The following is a 10,860-nucleotide window of genomic DNA, read 5'->3' as shown; positions in this document are numbered from 1 at the left end:
GGCTCCGCTCGCCGTCCGAGAGCCCCTTTCATCCGCGCGCGCTCCGGCCTGGCGGGGGGGAATGATCATTCAAGGGGACCCGGGGGTGAAAGAATGGTAGCTGGGGGGCGCCGCGCCCCTCCACGACCCTTCTCCCTCGCGGCTCGTGCATCGCCGCGGGCCAGGCGGGCTGGTCGAGCCGGGAGGCACCCCCCTCCTCCTGTCCCAGCTCGTCCCCACTCCCGGGGGCTGGCTGGCCGGCCGAGCGCAGGCTGGGGAAGGAACGAAAGCCCACGGGTCAGCACCTCACACTGCGTACTGCGAGCCAGCTTTGAACTCGCTCACACTTGCCTGTTTCCATTTTTGTTCGGCAACACTTCCTTTGTGCCTACTAGTGCCAAGCACTGTGCACGAGAATTCAAATCCCTTTCCTGAAACCAACCAGCCAACCCACTGTCATGGAGTGGATTCCAATGGGCAGAGACAGTTCCTGGAGGAATCTCGGTCTAGACAAGTACCCAACTAGCCACGGTACGGTTGACATAAGTTTGGGGCCCACAACACAGAAAGCCAAAGTTGGCCTAGGCTGAGGGACAGCCAAGGCTGGGAGGAATGCTGCCCAAGGGATCTGGGCACTTTGTGGAGGTACATAAAGATCCTGGTGACCAGCTGTATGTAACAGGATGGCACTGGCAGATGGCAGGCATGGTAAGGAACTTGGCCGAAGAGGATCAGGACACCAAGACCCCTTGGGGGCTAACGAGGCAGGGAGGGGTCGATCAGGAAGCCGGAAGGCGCTGCTGTGTGGTTGTTGGAGTTGTACATCAGGCTACATGGGCTGTAAACTCATCAGAGCTGTGTGCCTTGGCCAGAGTTGTGTCTGTATAAACCAAACTCACTGCCATTGAGTCAGTGTTGACTCGTAGTGTCCACCCCGTGGGTTTCCAAGACTGTCACTGTTTACAGGAGTAGAAAGCCCAGTCTTCCTCCCAAGGAGCTGCTGGGGGTTTCGAAGGAGAAAAACAACTAAAGTTTCCCAGGGAGTGGATTCTGGCTCAGTCAATCTCAAGTATTACAGAGTGAAGCGTTAAAAAAAAAAAAAAGAAAAACCGACTAGGCTTTTCTTCAGAGCTGCCACTGAGTGGGTTTGAACTGCCCACCTTTAGGTTTGTAGGCACATAAACAGCACACACCACTCAGGGACCTTTATCTTCCCAGGAGTACCTTTTTCTAATTTGCATATGGCCTAGGCTGACTAAAGAACTTGTAGGCTAGCTGAGGGCTTAAGATTTTTATCCTGAAATGGAAGAATGTTAATCGAAGAGCTAGCTGAGCAGGTCCCCTTTAGAAAGTCAATAGTGAGTGGGGTGACAGGGTAACCAGCAAGGATGCTGTCTTCCAGGTCGGGAGAGGGACCGACAGAGGGACATGGACTGACGTTGGGGGACAGGGTGGGAGTCGCCTCCTAACCTGGCTCTACCATTGATGGATTAAAGAGGAGAGCTGGGAGGAAGAGGGAGGTTCGGAGAAAGGACACCCCGGCTTGGCTTTGGTTTAGGAGTTCGGTTGAAGAAGTGTGCCCTTGAGGACGTGAATGGAACACCCGCCCGGCGGGCGCCTGGTCAGGGCTCTCCCTTACATGGGTGGCTGAGAAAAGGCCTTGAGAGTCATCACAGGGATGCAGCCATGGGCCTGGATGAGCTCACTTTGGAAGAATGTGTAAAATGAGTAAAGAACCAACGGGGAGCATTCTGGGACCGGTTAAGGGTTAGACAGAACACAAAGTGCCCTCAAAGGGAAACATTATTATTACTCATGCGATGGGGAAATTCTAAAAAATACAATCTGTGTTCTTTCCCTCCCTGGAGGCCAGGGGTAGCACAAATGGCTACGTGCTCAACTCGTCAAACGGTTGGTGGCCCAGGCCCAGCCAGAAGGCAGGCCTGGGGATCTGCTTCCGAAAGGCCACTGAGCTGGGCTTCGGAGACAAATCATTCTGATTGTGCAGTTTGTGACTGAACTCCCCAGAGCACTTGTATTCTGTACATTGGAGGTTTCTTGTCCAGCACATCCGCCTGGGGACCCGTGGAAAAGTTCAGAGGATTGAAAGGAAATAAAATGGTTCATCTGCCCCAAAAAGCTAATGCCTCTGGTGGAGATTTGTAGCAATACTTTTCTTTTTAGTTTTTTAAAAACATTTTATTGGGCGCTCGTACAACTCTTATTACAATCCATACATCCATCCATTGTGTCAAGCACATTTGCACATTTGTTGCCATCATCATTCTCAAAACATTTTCTTTCTGCTTGAGCCCTTGGTATCAGCTCCTCATTTTCCCCCTCCCTCCCCCCACCCTCCTTCTTTCACGAACCCTTGATAATTTATCATTTTTTTCATGTCTTACACTGTCCGATATCTCCCTTCGCCCACTTTTCTGCTGTCATCCCCCCAGGGAGGGGGTTATATGTAGACTCTTGTGATCGGTTCCCCCTTTCTACCCCACCTTCCCCTTCCCCTCTTGGTATCGCTACTCTCATGATTGGTCCTGAGGGGTTTATCTGTCCTGGATTCCGTGCATTTCTAGCTCTTATCTGTACACAGTGAACATCCTCTGGTTTAGCTGGATTTGGAAGGTAGGATTGGGATCATGATGTAGTGGGGAGGAAGCATTAAAAACTAGAGGAAAGGTGTACGTTTCACCAGTGCTATACTGCACCCTTCTGTAAGGGGATGGCCAGTTGCCTACAGATGGGCTTTGGGTCTCCACTCCACACTCCCTCCTCCTCACTCACAATGATATGATTTTTTGTTCTTGGTTGCCTGGTGCCTGAAGGTTGCAATACTTTTTACCTTCATTTGAAGATAAGGAAATTGAAGCTCAAAGGCACCAAACAACTGGTTTACAGTCACATAGCTCCTAAATAATGACTCATCTGGGATTTGAAGTTCCAATTCAGCAGCCTGTGGCTGAAAAACTTCAACTATCTAAAGAGCCAGAGAGATCCAGGAGGGAAGTGGGAAGTCTGGTAGGCAGTCTACCAGCATGACAGGTGCTCTCGGGGAGCAGTGGGTCACACCTTGGGCTGCATATAGTTGGCAGTTCAAGCTACCAGCCACTGCATGGGAGAAAAAGTAGCTTTTCCACTCCCGAAAAGATTTGCAGTCTGGAAAACCACAGAGCAGCCCTATTCTGATCTAGATGGAGGCTGGGAGTCCGAGGGGGCTGGATGGCGGAGAGCCTGGTTTTCTATTTTTAGCACTATGGCCTTTAGTTTGTAATAGGTCTCAGACTCCCTGATGAAATTTTGCATTTCCACCCCAGCGATACAGAATCTGAGTCTACATTTTAACATGGCTGATCTATAAGAATCACGTGGAGGTACTTTAAAACTTTAGATTCTGATTCTGTTTCTTGAGGTGAAAATGCAAATTCTCAATAATGGATTGAAGTCAAATGAACTGGTTGGGAGTTTGGTGGCATCACAACGCCTGCTTGGCCCTGAGGTGGGGGGGGGGGGTGGCAGCACAAAGGGGCAGGGTGGGGATTATGGCAAATTCAAAACCGCGGGCTCTGCTAAGGGGATACTTGCTACACAGGTTGTCCCCATAAAAAGATTGTTTTACACATAAAAGCTGCAAATCTAAAATGTTATGTGGACAGAAGTGTGTGTGTGTGTGTGTGTGTGTGTGAGAGAGAGAGAGAGAGAGAGAGAGAGAGAATGCGCAAGCCCTGGTGGTGTAATCTGCAAGGTCAGCTATTTACAACCACCAGCCACTCAGGAGGAAGACGAAACGTTTCTACTCGGGTAAAGAAACCCAAAGGGGCAGTTCTAGCCTGTCCCGAAGGGTCGCCATCAGTCTGAATGGACTCGATGGCAGTGAATGTGTGTTTGTTTCCATTCCAAGCAATCAATCAGCTGCATGTTTTCCTCCTTTCAGCACCTCGCACAGCCTCTCAAAAGAGCCCAGAAACTGGGGCTTGGAGGAAGCTGGGGCTTGAGGAGCAGGAATTTGGGAATGAAAAACCAGAGGCCTGGTGAGTGAGTGTGGGGTGGGGTGGGAGTGCTGCTTAGCTGGCTTATGGGGAAGGAGAAGGAGGTGCCATTTGCTAGGAGAGGCCACTAGACCCCTTCCCTCCCGTGTCCCCTGTCAATTTTCTCCCCCTCCCACTTTGGCTGAGGGACAAGGGTTCTTCCCTGTCTGAGCTGGCCTCCTGGCTGTGGGAAGAACTCTCTGACTTCGAGGTCATGGAGAAGAAGAGGCGCAGGGAAGGACCCCCAGGACTGAGCTGAGAGCCCCCTGGTCACTGGGCAGCAGCCTGTCTGTACCTGCACCCCCTCCTCCCACTACACTGGAGAGGGGTGAACCTGGTCCCGAGGCTACCTAGTTCCCCCTCCACAGGCTCCCTGGGCCCAGCTGAGGAGAGAGCTCACCCTCCCCACTCTCCCCTGCCCTTCCCTGCTGGCTCTCTGGGCCGGATGAGCAGAGGGAGGTGATGCGAAGTGTCCCAGACAGTGCCCTGTCTGTGCCCTCTGAGCAGCTCTCGGGAAACCCCAGACTGCCTGGGGCCCAGGCTCTGCTTCCTCCCCTGACCGCATCCTGCCCTTAACAGCTGGAGGTAAGTGTGCAAGGGGCACTGCCCAGGTTGCCTTTTGCCCATCAACCAGGACCCCTTTGGCCAGGCACGGGATGGACTATGAATTGGTGAGTAGTGTGCAAGATGCCTATCCTCAGGGCAGGGGGCCAAGGCCTGGTAGAGGCTGCCGGCAGGTGCTGCCACGCCTGGGAAGAGAGCCCTGGAACCTGGGTGGAGGACAGGAGCGCTTAATAACTGCTTGGAGCAAAGGCAGAGCCCCACACGGTGGCTCCTGAGATGGGAAAGGAGATGGGAAAGGAGCCCACGCTTCCGGACACACCCCACCAAGCTCCTGGCAAGCAATTCTGGTTTCTGAGTTCTAGCAGGTCCTCTCCAGAGTGTTGAGGCCTCCTCTCACCGCGCCCGCGTCTGCCTTCTAAGTTCGCCTTCATTTTTGCTCTTCCTTCCTCCTCCACCACTGTCTTGGCCGAGTGGACTCCAAAGATTTCAGTGGCCACAAGACAGCCCGACCCTCTCCAGCCTGGTACACCGGTACCGCAGTCGGTGCTCTCCCCAGAGCGGGCGGCAGGGGGCGCCGCTTGCCAGCCAACCGCTCTCCGTAGGTGGTCCCAGGCCAGCCAGGTCTCTGTGGTCCTGCTGGTGGAGGAATTGGACCCCTCTGCTGCAGCAAACAGCGCCAGACCACATCCTCTCCTGGTGGCCTAGCGGCTTATGCATTTGCCACAAGGTTAGAATCCACCAGCCGCTCCACCGGGGAAAGAGGAGGCTCGCTCTGCCCTCTAAAAACTGAATCTCAGAAGCTCTAGGGAGCAGCTCTACTCTGCCCTGTCGGGTCCTATCCTATGAAGCAGAATAGGAGTGGCTTTGGTTTTTTGGCTGGTTTTCCATCCCCACTATGGAGTTCTGGTGGTGATGTGGGTTAAGCGTCGAACTACTAAGCACCAGGTCAGAGGTTCAAATGCACTAGGTGCTCCTCAGGAAGCAGGCTGTCTTGTCTGCCTACTTAAGGATTTGCCTCTTGGCGACTTATGCAGGGTGGGTGATGCGTCGGAATGCACTAGGTGGCAGTGGGGTTGGGGTTCGGCTTTCCCTCTGGATTGTCACCCTTTGTGTCCTCAGGCCTCTGGTTCTCTGGCCACACTGTCTTTTCTCTTTGGTGACCCAGATAGAGTTTGGAACTGAAACTTTAAAGACCATGAGTTGTGTTAAAAAAAAGGAAGACAAACAATCGAACTGCAAGAATCAAAGTGAGGTTCCCTTAGCAGACAGAGGAAGGCAGTCATTTCTGTGGGGCGTCAAACAAGGCAGAGACCTGGACACTCAGTCCGCCCGTCCGGAGTCAGCCTGAAGTCAGATGACACTCAGAGAACTCACACTGTCCCCCTGGTCCCAGCTTTGTCTCCTCTCGGGTGATGGGCTGTGTGGTTGTGAGTTCCCAGGAGCAGCAAGCAGGAGAGGGTTCCTGGCTCAGTCGGAGTAACATTGGTATTTCCCAAAGGCTTCCAGGCAGAGTTGCCCTCTAAAATGACACCTGACCTTCTTGGGACTTTTCCCTCACAATACCCCCTGGGGTGTTGAGTGAGTCAGATACATTAATTTAGGAAGCACTATTTGTGTTTTAGAGTAGACAGGCAGATTGTCTCCGCTTCATCATTTTAAAATGAGACTAAGAGGACCCCTCCCCCCTCATGCTGACGGTAATTTAAAAATTATTATAGCAATGCATTGAGAGATATTTAAGGTGGACTCAGAAGAAGACAGGCAATGACGGAACTCGTTGCTGATGTCAGGTGGACTTGACTGAAAACAGAGAATACCAGAAATATGCTGGCCTGTCTTTTGCAGACTGTGTAAAGACATTTGACTGTGTGGCTCATAGCAAGAATGAGAAAAAAGAGAATCCCAGAACACTTCATTGGGCTCATGAGGAATCTGGATCAAGGGGGAGTTAGTTGTGTGAACAGAACAAGGGAACCCGGCATGGTTTAAAATTGTCATACGTATTCAATCTGTGTGTTGAACAAAACATCTGAGAAGCAGAACTCCACGAAGAAGAGCATGCCATGGGGATTGGAGAAAGGCTCATTACCACGTGCAGTATGCGGGTGATACCGCCGTGCTTGCTGGAAGCGAGGGTTCCAGGCGCTGGATGATGAGGATCCAAGACTATAGCCTTCAGTCTGGATTACAATTCAACAGAAAGACAACACCCCCCACCCCCCACTCACAGCTGCACTAAGGAGCAACATCATGATAAGCAGAGTGAAGATGGACGTTGTCAAGGATTTCGTTTTACTTGGCTCCACAGGCAGTGTCCTTATAAGCGGCAGTCAAGAAATCAAACAATGAAAAAAAAAAAAAAGAAATCAAACAATGGCCTGCGTCTGGACAAACCTGCTGCAAGACACCTTTTCAAATGTCTGAAAACAAAGATGTCCCGTGGAGGACTGAGGGGTGTCTGGCCCAAGGCCCCCGTGTTTTCAGTCTTCCCATAGGCAGGCAAAAGCTGGGCGATGAATAAGGAAGGCCAAAGAAGGGTCGATGCCTTTGAGTTGGGATGTTGGCGAAGAATACGGGATGCATCATGGCCACCAGGAGAATGTACATCTGTCTAGGGAGAAGGACGGCCAGAATGCTCGCTGGAAACCAGGCTGGTGAGACGTCAGCTCCTTGATTACGGTCCAGAGATGACCTGAAAAAAAACAGGAAGACCCGCAAGGAGCTGGATGGACAGACACACCCAGTGGCTTTCCAGTGGACTGAAACAGCACTGATTGTGAGCCTGGGGCAGGCCGGGCAGTGTTTCCTTGTGTTCTGCGTAGGGCTGGAATGGTCAGACTCTGGGGAGGTGCGTGGTATCATGAAAACATGCTGCTAACATGCTGTTTTGCATTGGGCGTCTAGCACAGTATCAATGCCCAGTAAGTAATAATAGCAAATTAAAACATTAAAAAAAAATTTTTCCACACTCCTAGTCTTAGAAGAAAGTTTTTCCCCTTCTTCTTCATACCTAACCCCCAAAAGGAAAACACCAGAGAAAAACAAAACAAACCCACCTTTCTGTAGGGCAGTTATGCCTTTCCATGGTCAAACTTGGTTACGGTTTACCGGTGACCAGATTCCGTTTCCTGTGTGGTATAAGTACAAGAGGCTTCAAAAGCCAGCCCCCTTCCGTCACCAGGCAGGGGCCTGTGGGCTTCACAGGCGTTAAAGAGAAGCAGGTTAGGACCCCACATCTTTGTCTTTGCATAAAGCACTAAAAATGATAAAAAAAGGAAGAAAAGGAGGTGTGTTTCGTAGGGAGGGTGGTTTGGGGTCAGGTGCCGTCTAAATCCGTTGCAAGGGCCCGTAAACCCAGCTCTCTGAGTCTCCCTCCCGCCTCCTTCCTCAGACCTCTGACCCCAACCCACACCCACGCCTTGCACTCGGTGTCCTTCGGCGTGTGGGTTTTCACCATTCATCCTTTCACAACATGAGCACGCAGTGTGCGTGGGGCTCTGGTAGATGTGGGGGGCAGGGGAGTGCAGAGGGAGGGTGTGCGTCCAAGGAGAAGCTGAAGGATCTGAGGGCGGGGTGGGGGGTGCTGAAGGGCACATGGGCTCAGCGGTCACACAGAAGGGCAGAAGGCCCCCGGACTGGAAGCGAACAGGGAAGGAGCACCGGTTAGCCAGGAAGCTTCCCATCCCTTCACTGGTGTCTTGGATCCTGGAAAGGAGGTGCTTGCAGACTCACTGCTGTTCCGACCTGGGATTCCGGCAGAAAGGCTTAGGAAGTCAATTCATGTACACCCAGATGGGAAACAAGGGTTCGTTCTGGGTGAGGGTGGGTGCTGGGGTGGGAACTGGTGACAAAGTGAACTTGAAGGTGAGCATCTAGCTGTGAAGATGTATTCCTTGGATATGTGCAACTTTGGTGTTTAACATAAGTGTCTTAAAATATATTGTAAAAGTTTCCAAGGGTAGCTAGAACAGGATAGTGAATTCTCATTTACCCGTTCCCTAGAGAGGAACCTTGGTGGCGGAGTGGTTATGAGTTGGGCTGCTAACTGCAAGGTCAGCAGTTCAAAACCACCAGCTGCTCTGAGGGAGAAAGACAAGGCCTTCTACTCCCATTAAGAGTTTCAGTCTCAGAAACCCCTCGGGGCAGTTCTACCCTGCCCTCCCCGAGTCTCTATCAGTTGGCATCAACTCGATGGCAGTGAGTTTGGTTCTTGAAAGCTTAGTCGTTACTAACATGGCACAAGTGGCTAAGCGCTCTCCTACGAACTGCAGTTTGGTGACATGAACCCAGCCGGCAGTTCTGCAGGAGGAAGACCTGGTGACCTAGTCAGAGCCACGGCATTCCTGCTCGGCCCGCCCATGTGGGGGGCACGATGAATCGGGAGCCACTTGTTGGCAGCCAACTACCACAACCAATGTCCTTCTTTTGTTTTTACGTTGGGGAATTATTTAAAAGAAACCCCCAAACCTGGTGACATGTCATTCTTAAATGTTTCAGAACAGATCTCCAGCGGAAAAAATGAGGCATTTTCCTTATTTGATCACATGATTGTTGTCCCCATAGCTCCTTAGTGTGAGGCTAGCATTCCCCAGGTGTCCTAGCAACCCACCCCATGGAGTCCACGCGGACTCGGCGAGGGAGGACATAGGACAGGTAGAACTTCCCCTGTGGGTTTCTGACCCCGGACCTCTTCACGGGAGTCAAAAGCCTCATCTACGCTGGGGGATTCGTAACCACTGCCCCACGAGGGCTCCTTAGGTTTTGTAAGTCTCTCTTATCGGAGCAGCCGGCTTCCTTTTTCCCCTGATGAGTGGCTGGCGGATTTGAACCACCAAGTTTTGGTTGAGAAGCCCAGTACTTAACCCGCTGCCCCCTCAGGGCTCCTGAGCGCCTTTGAAAGTTGGTTGTGTCTACATCTAAGGACTGGCTCCACCCAGGTGTCTTTAATCTTGTGTAGGGTTCCAAGCCCCTCCCTTAAAAAAAATCATGCCACTGATTCATTGAAGTAGAAATCAGGTCAGTTGCTTTAGGAAATGTCCTACATTTTGTTGTAACTGCTGAGGGCCTCATGCTGCGGTCCCATTTGATCCCAGCCTCTCTGCAAGTCTTGCTCATAACTTGGGAATTAGGACTGTGAGCCCTGGGGAACACCTTGACCTGCTAACCAGAGGCCAGCCCTTCAAAACCACCAGCTGCTTCTCCAGAGAAAGACGAGGTTTCCTTCTGTACAGAGTTACAGTCTCAGAAATCCACAGGGGCAGCTTCATCCTGCCCCATAGGACCACGATGGGAGCCCTGGTGGTTTAGAGGTCACGTGTAGGCCTGCAATCCACATGACTGGCAGTTCGAAATCACCAGCAGCTTCTCAGGAGAAAGACTGGGCTTTCTACTCCTGTACACAGTCACGGTCTCAGAAACCCGCAGCAGGTCACTGTAAGTCAGCATTGACTCGACGGCAGTGAGTCTGGTTTTGCGTTTTATAGGGTGGCTGCGGGTTGGAGTGGACTCAGCGGCAGTGGGTTGGGAGTTAGCACCGCAGGCTTGAATGGGTTGAGTAGATGAGCTTCCTGCTTGGACCACTCTGTCCACTCTCCTCGGTCAATAGCACAGGCTTCCCTGCTGCTCCAGCCCTGATGGCCTGCCTGGCCCCTCCGTTGTCCTGTTGGCTTCGCTACCTTTGACGCTGGGAGAGTCGGAGGTGATACGCTAGCACCTTGGCGCTCCATCAGCCTCTCACCTCAACCACGAGCATCCCCCATGGGCCAAATTAGTCCATAGAAGTTGCAACAGGGCGATTTTCTGCGTCTACTGAAAATCAGAAGCCCGGGTGGCCCAGTGATTAAGCACTCCCATTACGAACCAAAAGGTGGGTGGTTTGAACCCTCCAAAGGCGCTGCAGGAGAAGGAAGAGGCCACCTGCTTCTGTGAAGATGGGCCGAGCACACCCAGACCCCAGGGGACTCTGCAGGGCTGCTCTCGCCTGTGCGGTAGCTGCGTGTCACCACCCACTCAGGAGCATCACACACTAATTCTGGCTGTTAGCGAGCAGCGAGCTCCAAGCTCAGAAGGCGGGACCGGAGAGGAAAGCAGGAGGCATGGCAAGAGTGAGCACAGGAAGGAAGTGGGAAGCATGTTTTATGTTGTGGGGACTGCAGTCGAGGCCAGGAAACAACGTATGTATGAAGCGTTGAATGGAAAACGAATTTGCTTTGAAACATCCACCTAAATCACAATGCAAAGTTATAAAAGAAAAGCCATAGGCTTGCTAAGACACCGGGGAACA

This window comes from Tenrec ecaudatus, chromosome 1 (genome assembly GCF_050624435.1).
Source record: "Tenrec ecaudatus isolate mTenEca1 chromosome 1, mTenEca1.hap1, whole genome shotgun sequence".
In the NCBI taxonomy this organism is placed as follows: Eukaryota; Metazoa; Chordata; class Mammalia; order Afrosoricida; family Tenrecidae; genus Tenrec; species Tenrec ecaudatus.
This window is presented reverse-complemented; position numbering follows the sequence as displayed.